Source organism: Schistocerca gregaria, chromosome 6 (assembly GCF_023897955.1).
Source record: "Schistocerca gregaria isolate iqSchGreg1 chromosome 6, iqSchGreg1.2, whole genome shotgun sequence".
NCBI classification, from domain to species: Eukaryota; Metazoa; Arthropoda; class Insecta; order Orthoptera; family Acrididae; genus Schistocerca; species Schistocerca gregaria.
Genome location: NC_064925.1, coordinates 61,531,837 through 61,548,098, shown reverse-complemented (window position 1 = coordinate 61,548,098; position 16,262 = coordinate 61,531,837). Strand labels below are relative to the sequence as shown.

Sequence of the window (16,262 nt, the reverse complement as noted above, 5' to 3'; positions counted from 1 at the left end):
CTATAAATACCGCACGCGAGCTATCTGCCGGACATCCATCATGTTCGAAGTACATCGTCATTCTGTCATGCAGTGAAACATCTTCTAATAACATCGGTAGAACATTACGTAGGAAATCACCATCCGTTGCACCATTTAGATTGCCATCGATAAAATGGAGGCCAATTATCCGTTCTCCCATAATGCAGCACCATACATTAACGCGCCAAGGTCGCTGATGTTCCACTTGTCGCAGCCATCGTAGATTTTCCGTTGTCCAATAGTGCATATTATACAGGCTTACGTTACCGCTGTTGGTGAATGACGCTTCGTCACTAAATAGAACACGTGCAAAAAATCTGTCATCGTCCCGTAATTTCTCTCGTGCCCAATGGCAGAACTGTACACGAAGTTCAAAGTCGTCGCCATGCAAATCCTGGTGCATAGAAATATGGTACGGGTGCAATCGATGTTGATGTAGCATTCTCATCACCGACGTTTTTGAGATTCTCGATTCTAGGGCAATTTATCTGCTACTGATGTGGGGATTAGCGGCGACAGCAGCTGAAACACCTACTTGGGCATCATCATTTGTTGCAGGTCGTGGTTTACGTTTCACATGTGGCTCAACACTTCCTGTTTACTTAAATTACGTAACTATCCAGCGAACAGTCTGGACACTTGGATGATGTCCAGGATACCGAGCAGTATACATAGCTAGCGCTCGTTGGACTTTTTGATCACAATAGCCATACATCAACACGATATCGACCCTTCCCGCAATTGGTAAACGGTCCATTTTAACATGGGTAATGTATCACGAAGCAAATACCGTCCGCATTGGCGGAATCTTACATGATACCGCGTACTTATACGTTTGTGACTATTACATCGCCATCTATCCTAAAGCGAAAAATATGGTCCAACTAAAACATTCATATTTCTTTACGTACTACACGCATATATAATAAAAATGGGGGTTCCTATTTAAAAAACACAGTTGATATCCGTTTGACCTATGGTAGCGCCATCTAGCGGGCCAACCATAGCGCCATCTGGTTTTCTCCTTCAAGCTAGACGAGTTTCGTTCTTTGTAGTTTTTTCGTTTGATGCTTATTTCGTGAGATATTTGGCTCGGTCACTATCAATGGACCGGCCTGTACGTATTGCTCACACACATATGGACATCAGCCAGTAACAGAGCGTTTCCGATCATGTGACCATCTCTTGATATTTAATGATTTTTACGGTTTAATTACGTAAAAATAACTGATATTTTGTGAGAAGATTGACGGTAAATTCTATATAAATGTTATAATCGATCAGAAAAGCAACAATCAGAACCACATTTTTAACATAGGAAAATAGCCTATTGTATCTGGCGGGACGCTAGAATTTGCGCACACTATGGTCTGAATTAACTTCAACGCTAATTAAGTGGGAAGCGGCGCGAAGCATATAATTTTTTTTTTCTTAACAGTTCTTTCTCAGCAAACCTACACTGCAACACCCTTACAAGCTTTTCAGATAGTTTCTGAACATCATTTACATTACTGCAACGTATGTTGGTTAAGTCAAGGAGCGTGCTTGGGACCATTACACGATTTAAAATGTGCTGTTGTTGACTTCATGAAGGAAAAAAGGAGAGCAAGGTCGAAAATTAGAACATCCAGACATGATTGCACACTTTTAATTTTAAGTAGACTCGGCTGCACACTTCCCACCGTAAGACACTGCAAGGTGGACAGCAATTTATATCTGATCAGATGGGGAGGCACTTAAAAACAAAAACGAGTTGTGGAAGCGAATAATTCTTACAAAAAACACCGTCCATTTCCCTATGGTCACTTGTGTTACAGGAAACGAGAGGTTTGAAGAATTCATGGCGACCTTGAATAAACTGCAAGAAGAGCTTTCCAAACGTTTACAGGAAACGAGAGGTTTTGAAGAATTCATGGCGACCTTGAATAAACTGCAAGAAGAGCTTTCCAAACGTTTTGAAGATGCTGCCAATCTTACATCCGTGTTCGAGCTGTTTTCGAGACCGTTTACTGTTTCAGCTGAAAGTGCCCTGTGCATGTGCAAATAGAACTTTTGAGCTGTAGTGTAATTCGCATTTAAAAGAGAACCTTTTTATGTTAGAACTGTCCAAGAGATATCTGACTGTTTTCTTTGGGAGGAGTTTCCACGTTTCCGTAATGGTGTTGCAAACGCAGTGAAAGATTTTGATCATGATTTTTCGATTATAAAACTAAGTAAGTCAGGATTACATGGCAGCTTAATGCAAAAACCTGTAATAGTATCTGTGTCTGTTCATATGCCAACAGTTCGTAGCGAATAAAAATCATATTTTGTTTTCAGAACTAATTAAATAATACGGAAAATTTGTTTACTGTGTTTTCTGTGTAGTTGAGAAATATGAAATACGAGACCAAGACATATTTAGTAAGACAGCATTGCCATTTAGACGTGGCACGTTTCCAGTTTCCACCTCTGTCCCCCCCTCACATGCCGAAGCGTTGTACGGGATGGGGGGAGTAGGAAGCCAGCTGGGACAGCTCTGACAAACAAGCGACAGACACTCTTGAGTAACGAATCCTTGGCCACGTCTGACGTACGGAATTGGTAGCGCAACCAAATGGTAAATAAATTCACTGTGCTTGATTGTAACACATGTCTTACACCATGAGCATTTTTAGCACCACCTATTTTAGTTTCTCTTCTGGTGGCAGCATCTGCTTGAAGAAAGCTGTTTCTTGCACTCTTAGCATGTCTTCGAAAAATAAAGCTAATTTTTTGTTTTGTTTCTAGTAATTTTTCATTACACTTCGTTTAGAATATGCTGTAATATACCATACACGTTCGAATTAGTTTACAGTATAGAAATACATTTTCTTCGACGTAGCACTGAATCTACATTCGGCAACAACATGTACTTTCATATTTCAGTGCCCTTGTTTTCATAACTTTTAGTTGTTTGCCATTGTTTTTTCTGAATATTCCATTTCAACATTTCCTAAAAATTTGGTGAAACAGAATCAATTTATTTTTTAATTTAGCTTTACAGTCTTATTTTCCCTCAGAACAGTACAATGACAGAGAGTATAAATGTTTAATTCACAAATTCTAAGCTAAGGATACCTGGCAAAAACTACTTTCAATTAAAGTGCAGCTAAGGGAGGACCGAAGACACACGTTAATAATAAGCTGATAAACAATATATTATCTTATATATAATGTATGTAATAACAAATAATAAATAATAAACTGATAAATTTAGTTGGTAAGTAGTGTTTTATCCACAATTAATGCATTAGCGGGAAACTGTTATCTCTTTCAACTAACCACCATGGGATATTATAAGTAATGCTTATTATCAATAATAAAATGCTGGAATCTATTTTAGTTTGTAGGTAACAGATCTTGCGTGATGCTGTTGTGAGCGTCTAAACAAAGTTCGCTTAAAATACCTGCCACAACTAGACCCTCATGAAACAGACTGCTCCTATTAATGAAGTTACGGTAACACATACAAACTAGTAATAAATAAATGTTATGAAAAACTAGGCCGCAGTATCATAATTATGACGGCAGAGTTCCCCTACCGAACAAAGAGAAGACGCGAAATGTGACTACGAAATTAAATTCAGTGACCAGGCTCATACAGCTTTAATCTCCAAAAAGGCTCTCTTCAACTTAAAAGGTTAATCAAATGCAGTTATATGATAAAAAAGAGTGTACACAAGAACGCGTCATGAAGAGCAAAAGTGATGATATTAATTTTTGACTGAAATACTTGGAGGTAAGACCAAACCGGCAATGAATAAGGAAAATAAGTCTATCATATTAAGCACGAAAATAAGTCATAAGTTTCCCGTCCACTGATTACCGACATGACCGGTTACTGGAGCCCAAATGAAGTAAGCAACTTAGTGCAAAGCCCAAGATTCTACGCCAATAAGCTCTGGTGGGCTTTTAAAAAAGATTTTACCCACCGTGTAACAACCCCAGATTAACTGAACTATATGCTGGCCAGTCCTAAAATTCATTACTGACTCTTCGACAGCACTACAGATTTATCTTACCATCGCTGAACTGATTATTACGGCAACATAAAAAGCGTTGTCGTCGCTTGAGATGGGTCAGCGTCAGTAGTGAGATACCTAGATAAAGGCTATATCGTCCGGTGATTACCTCCGCCTGTGCGAGTGAACAGCACAAAAAGTATCGAATTCCGTGTGCAAGCCGAATCCGAGACTCCTTGCTTCCGAATTGACCAACCTCTCTCTAGCTCTGCTAACGACCGAGAAGCCCTCCAGATTTGCTCGCTTCTCTCGTCCAGAGCTCTGCACCGCACTTTCCGATCACAGTTTGTTACGTATTGTTAGAGCACCAAGTGACAACTTCATACTCCATGGCAGTTGCAAATCTTCCAGAACTCTTGTGGCAAAGGTAAGCAAATGTTTATGCACTCACGTAATAAAGTGATCTAACATTTCATTTGTTGTGGTTAAAAATGAATCATCTCCCGCGGGACTCATAGAACGCACAGTTCTTTAGGTCTCAAAACACACCACTAGCTAGCAGTCTCCAGCGGAAGCATGTTACTAGAGGACTCATATCGAAAGATGCTGGCACATTGGCAACTTGGTTTAGAGAGGAGCAGGCGAAACACGAAAAAAGTAACGCACCTGATAACAAAACTACAAAGCTTTTGCGCTGGCCACATTAAAAAACTAAACCCAACTTAACGTTAGACAATAATGTTTCGCACGGAACATGTAGTATGTAATGCCACATTTTACACTACTGCCTTTGGATTATACCTGCGAGTAGATTGGTAACTTACTAGTTGGTAACAACGTGATAATTAAAGTTTCTGATGAACTTGTTCATTTACATGTGGAACACTGTACTGCAAGAGAACAGCTACTTAGACTATGCATCAAGTAATGCTGTAATAATAACAGTTCTAACTTATCGAGCAATTCTGTGGCAAAGATGTCTATCGAAGTTGTTGTTGTTTTGGTCTTCAGTAAGAAGACTGGTTTGATGCAGCTCTCCATGCTACTCTATCCTGTGCGAGCCTCTTCATCTCTGAATAACTGCTGCAACCTACACCCTCCTGAATCTTCTTGGTTTATTTGTCTCTTAATTTTGTCTAGGATTTTTATCTCTCAAACTTCGCCCCAGTATTAAACTGATCATCCTTTGATGTCTCAGAATGTGTTCTATCAAACGATCTCTTCTTTTGGTCAGTTGGTGCCACAAATTTCTTGCCTCCTAATATCTGTTCAGTACTTCCTCATTAGTTAGTGATCTACCCATGTAATCTTCAGCGATCTTCTGTAGAACCACATTTCAAAAGCTTCTCTTCTCTTCTTGTCTAAACTGTTTATCGTCCATGTTTCACGTCCGTACATCCCTACACACCAAACAAATGCCTTCAGATAAAACTTGCTAATACTTAAATCTATACTCGATGTTAGCTTATTCCTCTTCTTCTGAGATGCTTTTCTTTCCATTGCTAGTCTACGCTTTGTATCATCTCTACTTCGTTCATCATCAGCTATTTTGCTGATCAAATAGCAAAAATCGTCTACTACTTTGAGTGTCTCGTTTCCTAACCTGACGCCTTTAGCATCACCTGATTTAATTCGACTACATTCCAATATCCTTCTTTTGCTGTTGCTGATGTTCACCTCATATCCTCACTATACCGAATAATACTGAGAATAGGCTGCAATCCTGTCTCCCTCCATTTTCACCCACTTCCTCCCTTACACGCCCCTCGACTCTCATTCTAACTGCCATATGGTTTCTGTAAAAGTTATAAATAGCGTTTCGCCCCACTGTATTTTCCCCCCGCTGCCTTCAGAATTTCGAGAGAGTATTCCAGGTAAGACTGCCAAAAGCTTTCTCTAAGTCTGCAAATGCTATAAATGTATGTTTGCCTTTCCTTAACCTATCTTCTAAGATAAGTCTTAGGGTCAGTATTGCCTCGCGTGTTCCTGCATTTCTAAGGAATCCCAACTAATCTCGCCCGGGGTCTGCTTCTACCTGTTTTTCCGTTCTTCTGTAAGGAATTCATGTAAGTATTTTGCAACCACGACTTATTTAAGTGGTAGTTTGGTAATTTTCACATCTGTCAGCCACTCCTTTCTTTGCAATTGGAATTACTACATTCTGCATGAGCACCAGATGAAAGAGTTTTATCATGGTGGCTCTCCCTATGTTACCAGCAGTTCTCACGGAATATCGTCTAATCCTGTGGCCCTATTTTGATTTATAACTCTCAGAACTTCGTGATATACATCTTTCAGTCTCATACCTCCCATCAGATCTTCATCTGCATCCACTTACTTTTCTATAATGTTGATTTCATGTTCATCTCTTTGTATAGACAGTCTGTATGCTACGTCAACCTTTCAGTTTTCCCTCCTTTGTTTAGGAATGATTTACCATCTGAACTCTTTATGTCCATACAGCTGCTCCTCTTTTCCCCAAATGCCTCTTCAATTTTCCCCTAGTGAATATGTTTCTAAATCCTTACATTTTTCTAGCAATTCCTGCTTAGTTGCTTTGCACTTCCTGCGAGTCTAAATTTTTTATCCCCCTTTGCTTCTTCATTTGCAGCATTTTTTAATTTTATCCTTTAATCAGCCAAATTCAATATTTTTTGTGTTATCCAAGGATTTCTGTTAGGCCTTGGCTTTTCAGCTATTTGATCCTCTGCTGCCTTCACTATTTCATCTGTTAAAGCTACCCATTCGTCCTTCTACTGTACTCCTTTCTCCTGTTCTAGTCAACTTTTGCCTTATGCACCCTCTGAAACACTCAGCAACCTGTAGGTCTTTCAACTTATTCAGGTCCCATCTCCTTAATTTCCTACCATTTTGCAATTTATTCAGTTTTAATCTACAATTAATAACCAAAAAATTTTGATTGAAGTCCACACCTGCCCCGGAAAATATCCTATAATTTAAGAACTGATTCCTGCATATGTGTATAGCCGTTGTGTAATCAAGCTGAAACCTTCTGGTGTCTGTAGATCTCTTCCACGTATATAATATTCTTTCATGATTCTTAAATCAAATGTTAGGGATGATAAGCTGTGCAAAATTCTACCAGGCGGCTTCCTCTTTCATTCCTTTCCCAAGATCATATTCACCTACTACCTTCCCTTCTCTTCCTTTTCGTACTATCAAATTCCAGTCCCCCATCACAATCAAATTTTCGTCCTCTTTAACAAACACGAATAACTTCTTTTATCTCATCATACATTCTTTCAATCTCTTCATCATCAGAGGATCTAGTTGCCATGTAGACTTGTACTACTGCGGTAGACGTGGACTTTGTGTCTATCTTGGCTACAATAATGCATTCAATGTGCTGTTCATACTAGCGTAACCGCGTTCCTGTTTTCTTCTTCATTATTAAACCCACGCCTGTATTACCATTATTTGACTTGGTATTTAGAACACTGTATTCATCTGACCAGAAGTCTTGTTCCTCCTGCCACCAAACTTCACTAATTCCGACTACATCGAGCTTTAACCTATTCATTCCCCTTTTTAAACTTTCAGACCTACCTGTCCGGTTAAGAGATCTAACATTCCACATTCCGATCCGTAGAATGCCAGTTTTGTTTCTCTTGATGACAACATCCTCCTGAGTAAATCCGAGCCGCAAATGAGAAAGGTGTACTATTTTACCTCCGGAATATTTTATCCAATAAGACGCCAGCATCATTTAACCACACAGTAGAGCTGCATATCGTCGGGAAAAATTACCGCTGCAGTTTCCCCTTGCCTTCGGCCGTTCACAGTACCTACACAGCAAGGCCGTTCTGGTTGCTGTTACAATGCCAGATCAGTCAATCATCCAGACTGTTGTCCCTGCAAGTAATGTAAAGGCTGCTGCCCCTCTTCAGTAACCACACGTTTGTCTGGCTTCTCAACACATACCCCTCCGTTGTGGTTTCACCTACGGTACAGCTATCTGTATTCCTGAGGCACGCAAGTCACCCCAACGACGGCAATGTCGTACTATCGTATGGGTCAAGGGTGGAAGGGTGGGGTGGGGGGGGGAGGTTGAAGTTAAATAATTCTGTCATTCACTTATATAGTAAAGCGAACTAATATTTAGTGTGTTCTAGTTAATGCACCACCTCACCGAGCTGTCAAAGACTCACAGTTGTGGAAGGACGATTATAGTTTCGTCTGGTCACAAATGAAATCTTGTAAAAAAACATACGTTCTTAACCTTTTTCAGATAAAGAAAGTATGATGATAAAAAAGCACAGAATTCCAATAAACTTAGGAAAAATCAGAGGAAGGAAAGCTTCAGAATTTTGTTACACACATTGTACCTTTCCTTACCATCCCTGACTAACAAAGCTACCGTTTTATGCCTGATATACCATATCGAGTCATTGTGTAAGCAAGCATCTACACAAAGACAGGCAAACGTTAACAAATGCAATGAACCAGAGAGGAGCCAACACCGATTATCCGACACAAAATTATACTGACAAGAAAAATGCATATTTCTCTCGTCGTGTTTGTGCAGACAAAACCTCTGTAGAACGAATAAACGTGGAAGTGATTGCATTCAGGTTTTAATGCATTGTTTGTGTTTCATCATCTCAACAGTCAATTTTTGTGTCTTGATAAGAGTACTTACAGAATTTGAGCTAAACAGTGTCGGCTCTAGACCTGTGTCAGAAATTGGCAAGAAAATCGAAGTAAGACAGGTATTCATCCACATCAAAACTATGCAAGGGTAGAAAGGCTCAAAGTGCAGATTGCACATTTTGAATTGTGTTTTCGACAAAGCTTGCTTCTGTGCAAGAGTAGAAAGGCGCAAAGTGCAGATTGCACATGTTGAATTGTGTTTTGGACAAAGCTTAAATGTTATCGTTGGTAACAAAATATGTCTTCTAAATAAAAGTTCTTAAAACTATTTTTCTGTCTTAAACACCTGTTCGTCGTGGCTTAAAACTGTGTGTCCGACCGAGACTCGAACTCGGGACCTTTGCCTTTCGCGGGCAAGTGCTGTACCAACTGAGCTACCGAAGCACGACTCACGCCCGGTACTCACAGCTTTACTTCTGCCAGTACCTCGTCTCCTACCTTCCAAACTTTACAGAAGCTCTCCTGCGAGACATGCAGAACTAGCACTCCTGAAAGAAAGGATATTTGCGGAGACATGGCTTAGCCACAGCCTTGGAGATGTTTCCAGAATGAGATTTTGCAGCGGAGTGTGTGCTGATATGAAACTTCGGAGTACTCGCGCGTTTAGACGACTCGATACAGAATGGCTCATGAATACCGAAAGTCGACTCTCAAGATTAGTTTTTCGAATGTATATGCGAGACCGAAAGCCTACGAAATAGAAAGGTTCCTACGAGACGAAGTTAAACTTGACTACAACGAACTTATCGGAATCCACCTCTCCATAGTGAGCAGTGTCGTTTACGTCAAGCTGATTAACGATGCAGTATGTGACAGAATCATCCGAGATACTAAACATGGACTCAAATTTCGTCACTCTGATGGACATGTTGGGGAAGTAACTATTGATCATGCAGGACTGGGCTTACGAAACATACGCATTTTCGAATTTCCCTTCGAGGTTCCGTCTGACTTGGTCATTGACGCCTTACGCCCGTATGGAAGAGTGCTCAGCCACGTTCAGGAAAAATGGTCCAACCTCACGACTTACCCCGTTCTCAATGGGGTGCGTCAAATCAGAATAGAACTGACAAAACATGTACCCTCGTACTTGTTCATCGGCGGATGCAGAGCTATAGTCAAAACATGCTCAGGATGCGGGAAAGAGGGCCACGTGCGTTCCGAATGTATGCAGCGGAGGAGAGTGCAAGTTCCAAATGGCGAACCTGTACCTACGTCCACGTTGACGCCGCTGCCACTAACGTATGCGGACGCATTCCGAACAGATCCCATCCCGAAGAATGACCAGGTACAGAATCCTGACAGTTTACGGCAATCGACTGCAGCAGAGACCGCCTCCAGTGACGAAACGACGCACACTTCTGCCGCTCCGGCGCCGACGACGCCCTTAACCGAGCGGAAAGGATCGGTAGGAGATATGGAAATTGATCCTGCGGTTGTGCCGACAGCTGCTTTCGTCCCTGAGAACCGGGAGTCACTTCCGCACTCGGATACGGAGGCGCACACGCGCAAACAACGGTCACCGAAGCGCCACAAGAAACGAGGGCTAGCGCCGTCGGATACCTGCTTACTGCAGTCCATGTCAGACGATCTTGGGTGTAACGTCGATACAGTGCATCCGGAGGCGCAACGGGAGGTTCTACCCCCCACACAGCAGTACGACGCGAATCACGCTAGACAGGGGTTGAATACAGACACACCGGACGAAAAGCCGACGGAAGAAGACCCTCCACCCACCGCAGCAACGCCACCGCCTTCGGTCAGCCCGGCCGGAGAGACGCGACGGGAGCTGGACCTCCAGCACAGTAACTGGGCCGACGAATCCGATGCTGACCCACACACTGACGACGCACCTGCAATGGCGAGTGCTGCGTCCACCGGATGTTAACCGCGCAGAAGATGCAGATTGACGCACAGACAGCAGGTCACCGGGCAGCAGCACACAAGTTAACATAAGCGTTCATGTGCGCTTTACGCACTGAGGAACAGCGGCAGGCATATCGAACAGCCTCTATTAATATTAATACGATCAGAACGCCTGTAAAATTGCAGTTATTACGAGACATGTTGCATGCGTCAGACGTCGACATCGTTCTGCTGCAGGAAGTATGTGTTGAGAGCTTCCCCGACCTCTATGAGTACGATACGTACATTACACCTACTACCGACGGCGGGAGCGGAACAGCGATACTTCTACGTAGTGGCATAGTAGCCGAGGACGTGGTGTACCTGCCGTCAGCGCGGGGACTGGCTCTCCCAGTGCTGGGAGTACGGGTCGTTAACATTTACGCACCGTCGGGGTCCGACAGACGGCGCGACCGATCCCGATTTTACGCAGAGGAGATTGCAACACTATTCTTAGGTCGGTATGAAAATGTCTTATTTGGAGGCGACTTCAACTGCGTGCTCGCACCAAAGGATCAACACCCACGTTATACTTCATGCCCGGAGCTGCGACAACTCATACAGGACATGAATCTCATTGATACATGGGAGAAGATACATTGCGACAGACGTGGATACACCTACGCCACGAGTCACTCTGCAAGTCGGCTCGATCGCATTTACGTAACACGTCGTCTCGAACCTGCGATCCTCGATGCGGAATTGTGGCCTGTCGCCTTTTCAGATCACATAGCATATATTTGCACGGTCTCCCTGAGTCGTCAACAAGTTTGGAGGAGTCGCAGTGTTTGGAAACTGAATACAGCACACCTCAGGGAACCTGAGTGCAGACGCATAGTCGAAGATGCTTGGCACGTGTGTGAACGACGCCTCCCGACATATCCGACGACGTTGCAGTTGGAATGCGTTAAGCCTGCATTGCGCCGAGCGTTAATTGCATACGGAAGAGAGCAGATGATGTGGAGGCGACACACGACGGAATTTTATTTCACGATGCTCTGCGAACTTTCTGTACAAGCACCTTCACAGGAGCGTCGAGCCGGTATAAAACGAGCACAGGCCCAAATATTTTCCATAACGCGCCGCCGTCTGGCGGGAGTCGCAATCCGTGCAAGGGCCTTTGAACGAGTCCGTGGAGAATCACCGTCGATGTATCACGTTATCAGAGAAAAACAACGTAGCCGCAGAACCTTAATACAGACGGTCGTACTGCCAGATGGTCACCGCATGACAACGCAAAAAGATATTGCCAACGCTTTCGTGAAACACTACGGTCATCTCTATGAAGAAGCGGAACACGATCAGCCAGTCTTTCAGGAGGTCCGACGAACGCTCTCCGCGTGTCTCGACGAGCCGGCCAACCTGGAGTTAACAGGTGAAATCACAGTTGACGACGTAATGGAAGCGATTGATAAGGGAGCGTCGCACAAATCGCCGGGGCCCGACGGGTTTCCGTTAGAGTTCTATCGTACATTTAAAGATCTCATGATTCCACGATGGACTGCCATGTACTGATGTCTCCCAACGTGCCTCTTCCACCCGCCTTCGTGGAAGGAATGATCATCCCCATGCACAAACCATCTGGCGGCACAGGGATACAGGCCTACCGGCCACTGACCCTTCTTAATTGCGACTACAAGATCTACGCCAGGATACTTGCAGCACGTTTTAAACGCGTAATACGCCAAGTGATTTCACTCGACCAAACCCAGCTAGGAGGAGACAGCAATATACAAACGGCACTCAGTGACTACCGCGATGTTATCGCACTGGCATCAAAATGTCGTCTCCGGGGTGTATTGGTATCGATAGACTTCGATCGCGCATTTGACAGGCTGAGTCATGCTTATCTCACGGACGTTATGACAAAAATGAAGTTTCCGGAAAGTTTTGTCACCGTCGTTATGAGACTACTCCACGGAGCCGCATCCAAAGTGCTCATCAATGGACGCTTGGTGGGGCCCATCACCATCTCACGATCGGTCAGACAAGGGTGCCCGCTGTCAACGATATTGTATGCCATCGCTGTCGAGCCCCTGCTCTGCGGGCTCCGGAATCGACTCCAAGGAATGACGATAAGGCACAACAAGTTTATATGCCGAACATACGCAGATGACCTAGTGTTTTTAGCACGGTCAGGAGATGAGGCAAGAGCCTCCTTGCATTGGATTAATTTGTATTGTATGGTTACGGGAAGTCGCCTGAACATGGCAAAGTCGGGAGCGATGAACATCGGGAGAGGACTCCCGACAGGAAGTGTAGCACCATTACAGCCGATCAACAAGATGAAATTCCTAGGAATTACCTTCACTACAGACGTTCGACGCACGGCGGCACTGAGTTAAAACAGACATCTTCTTCAAACAATTCGTGCGAGTGTCCGAAGTCACAGGTTAAGGGCACTGGATATGATACAACGGGTCACCTTTGCCAACACTTATCAAGCCTCTCGCATCCCCCACCTGGCACAAGTTCTTCCTATGCCGGTGGTGCTGGCCCGCCGAATCCTGGCGGCACTAGGATATTTTGTGAGCACGGGTCTGCTTTTTAAGGTAGGATACGAAACCCTCACCCTTCCTCGTAGTCGTGGAGGTCTTGGACTAGTCCACGTACGCGACCGAGCAGTGGCTATTTATGTAACCACAATGATAAAGATGTGGACACGACACCAGACATGTCTGACGGGCACCTTGATAGACGAACTCGCTCCACCTTCGCGTTCGGCTCCGGTAGCGGTGGCTCACATCTCACCATCGCTTACCCATATGCGAACCTTTTTTGTGGAACACAGTTATGTACATATGGAACTACCGACTACCAGGACGCCAACGGCACGTGATATATATCACATCTTAACTCGACGACGGCCGAACAATGCCGTGGAGCGCCGCCAACCAACAGTTACGTGGTCAGTGGTATGGTGTACAGTGCACCATCCACACCTTGATACGGGAACGCGCGCACTGTGGTATCATGTGGTAAATGGGAAATACGTGACTCGTTCCAGGTTGCATACAATTCATATGGCGGACGAGCCACTGTGTCCGCAGTGCAATGTTATAGACACAGAGGAGCATCGCCTGATATGCGGTCCTTCGGCGGACGTATGGTGTTTGGTCAAAAAAATGATCGCCTTCCTCCTTCGGGTGGGGCCGCAAACAGTAGAACCACGCACATTACTTCTCCCAGATAGGACATATTATCCCCGAGCAAAGACAAACGCAGTGACTTGGATTCGAGGTTTGACTGTGCGTTATCTTTTCCGAGACGGCACTAAGAATGTGCTTGACTTCTGGGCCTTATTACAGGAACATCACTCACAGCTTATGAGACATCTGAGATATAGAACATATTACGCAAATTTTTTAGGGAGTGCCTTGCTTGATCCCCCACCCAGTTGGGGTGTCCGGGGTAGGAGAATGTAATTATTACCTATAAGTATTAGAACAAGAAAGGACCAGGACAGTGGAGAGGATCCACAAACACACGTGAAGACGTACCCGACGCCAACGCGAGGTATGACGGGATTAGCGAGGTACGCGCCTGAAAGAGGAACGTAGACCGTTGTTGCTTTGTCCTGACGGAAGCAGGAATTTTTTTTCACACTTATGTAAAAAAAAAGGTGGAAAGTCCACTTATTTACGTTTCCCAGAAAAAATTTATGTTATGAAGTCATCGTCTTCTATATTAAAAAAAATGCTAGAAGCAGTTTATGTTTGTTATTGCAAAAAAAAAGAAAACCGGTGGTCTGACGGCCATTATGAAAAAAAAAGAGGATGGTAGAGCACTTCCCCGCGAAAAAAAAAAAAGTTGGTAGAGCACTTGCCCGCGAAAGGCAAAGGTCCCGAGTTCGAGTCTCGGTCGGGCACACAGTTTTAATCTGCCAGGAAGTTTCATATCAGCGCACACTCCGCTGCAGAGTGAAAATCTCATTCTGGAAACATCCCCCAGGCTGTGGCTAAGCCATGTCTCCGCAATATCCTTTCTTTCAGGAGTTCTAGCTCTGCATGTCTCGCAGGAGAGCTTCTGTAAAGTTTGGAAGGTAGGAGACGAGGTACTGGCAGAAGTAAAGCTGTCAGTACGGGGCGTGAGTCGTGCTTCGGTAGCTCAGTTGGTAGAGCACTTGCCCCCGAAAGGCAAAGGCCCCGAGTTCGAGTCTCGGTCGGGCTCACAGTTTTAATCTGCCAGGAAGTTTCACCTGTTCGTTGTTTTTATGTCAGTTAAAATATTTGAAAGAGTAATTTGTAAATTTTTTCACAAAAATGTGTACTTTAGCTTAGAATTGGTACATTGCTACAATATGTTTGCTGAGGTTTTGTGTGGAATGATCAAAGAAAATGTCAGGTTTGCTACTAGTTGCGGGGTTCAGGTACCTGTTGTAAGGCCAGTTTCGGGCAAGACTACAAGCAAAAAAATCCGTGGTCTGACGGTTTCGATTTCGCGACCTTCCAGTTTTCAGGAACGCTCTATACAAGCAGGTCAGATGCGGTTTCTGTTCAACAAGGGATTCAGTTACCAATACCTGCTACAGCCTCTGCAGAGCCTCACACAGTCTGCTCTATCACTCAGAATGACATCAGTTTCACCATTGTACAGTTACATGACCATGCCGTGCTCTTCAACGGTGGCGGACTTAAATTCATCAGTACTTGAGCCACTTTCCAAGACACATTTACAAATTATATACACTAACGTCTGGAGTACAGCATTGTATGGTAGTGAAACATGGACTGTGGGAAAACCGGAACAGAAGAGAATCGAAGCATTTGAGATGTGGTGCTATAGACGAATTGAAAATTAGGTGGACTGATAAGGTAAGGAATTAGGAGGTTCTACGCAGAATCGGAGAGGAAAGGAATATGTGGAAAACACTGATAAGGAGAAGGGACAGGATGATAGGACATCTGCTAAGACATGAGGGAATAACTTCCATGGTACTAGAGGGAGCTGTAGAGGGCAAAAACTGTAGAGGAAGACAGACATTGGAACACGTCAAGCAAATAATTGAGGACGTAGGTTGCAAGTGCTACTCTGAGATGAAGAGGTTAGCACAGGAAAGGAATTCGTGGCGGGCCGCATCAAACCAGTCAGTAGACCGATGACCCAAAAAAAAAAAAAAAAAAAAAAAAAAAAAAAAAAAAAAAAAAAAAAAAAAAAAACCACTCGCTTTATTCGTGAATCAGTCTATCTGGCTCTGAGCACTATGGGACTCAACTGCTGTGGTCAACAGTCCCCTAGAACTTAGAACTACTTAAACCTAACTAACCTAAGGACATCACACACATCTATGCCCGCGGCAGGATTCGAACCTGCGACCGTAACAGTCGCACGGTTCCGGACTGCGCGCCTAGAACCGCGAAACCACCGCGGCCGGCTATGTATAAGGATCGTAGTATTTGGCTAGAGAGCCCTTTTTGTATGCTGGTAGCCTATTACTTCGTGAAAAATTGAAAGAACAGTAAAAACATATTTTCGTCTGTCTTCTACAGTTCACCCGAGGATGACCGGCAGATGCGCAGTCGAAATATCGAGCAATGAAACGAACCACGGCCAGCTGCTAGTCGGAAAATTCTTTCCGTGTTGAAGAAATGTCTACGTTGTCTGTCAAATAATCAGAAGCCTCCAATTCATTAAACGAATTTGCACTGGATGTTGGTGTTGACGTGTCCTCGTAAACCACCC

The 16,262-nt window shown here is 43.9% G+C and overlaps 1 protein-coding gene and 1 non-coding gene across 2 annotated transcripts in view; one reads left to right on the top strand and one right to left on the bottom strand.

Moving 5' to 3' along the window:
- LOC126278612 (uncharacterized) overlaps positions 1-16,262 on the bottom strand; it is a 1,203,842-nt gene that overhangs the window by 1,147,035 nt on the left and 40,545 nt on the right. The gene's annotated exons all lie outside the window — the stretch shown is intronic.
- On the top strand, positions 14,677-14,753 carry Trnas-cga (transfer RNA serine (anticodon CGA)). Its single transcript has one exon. It is a non-coding gene; the product is annotated as a tRNA-Ser (tRNA).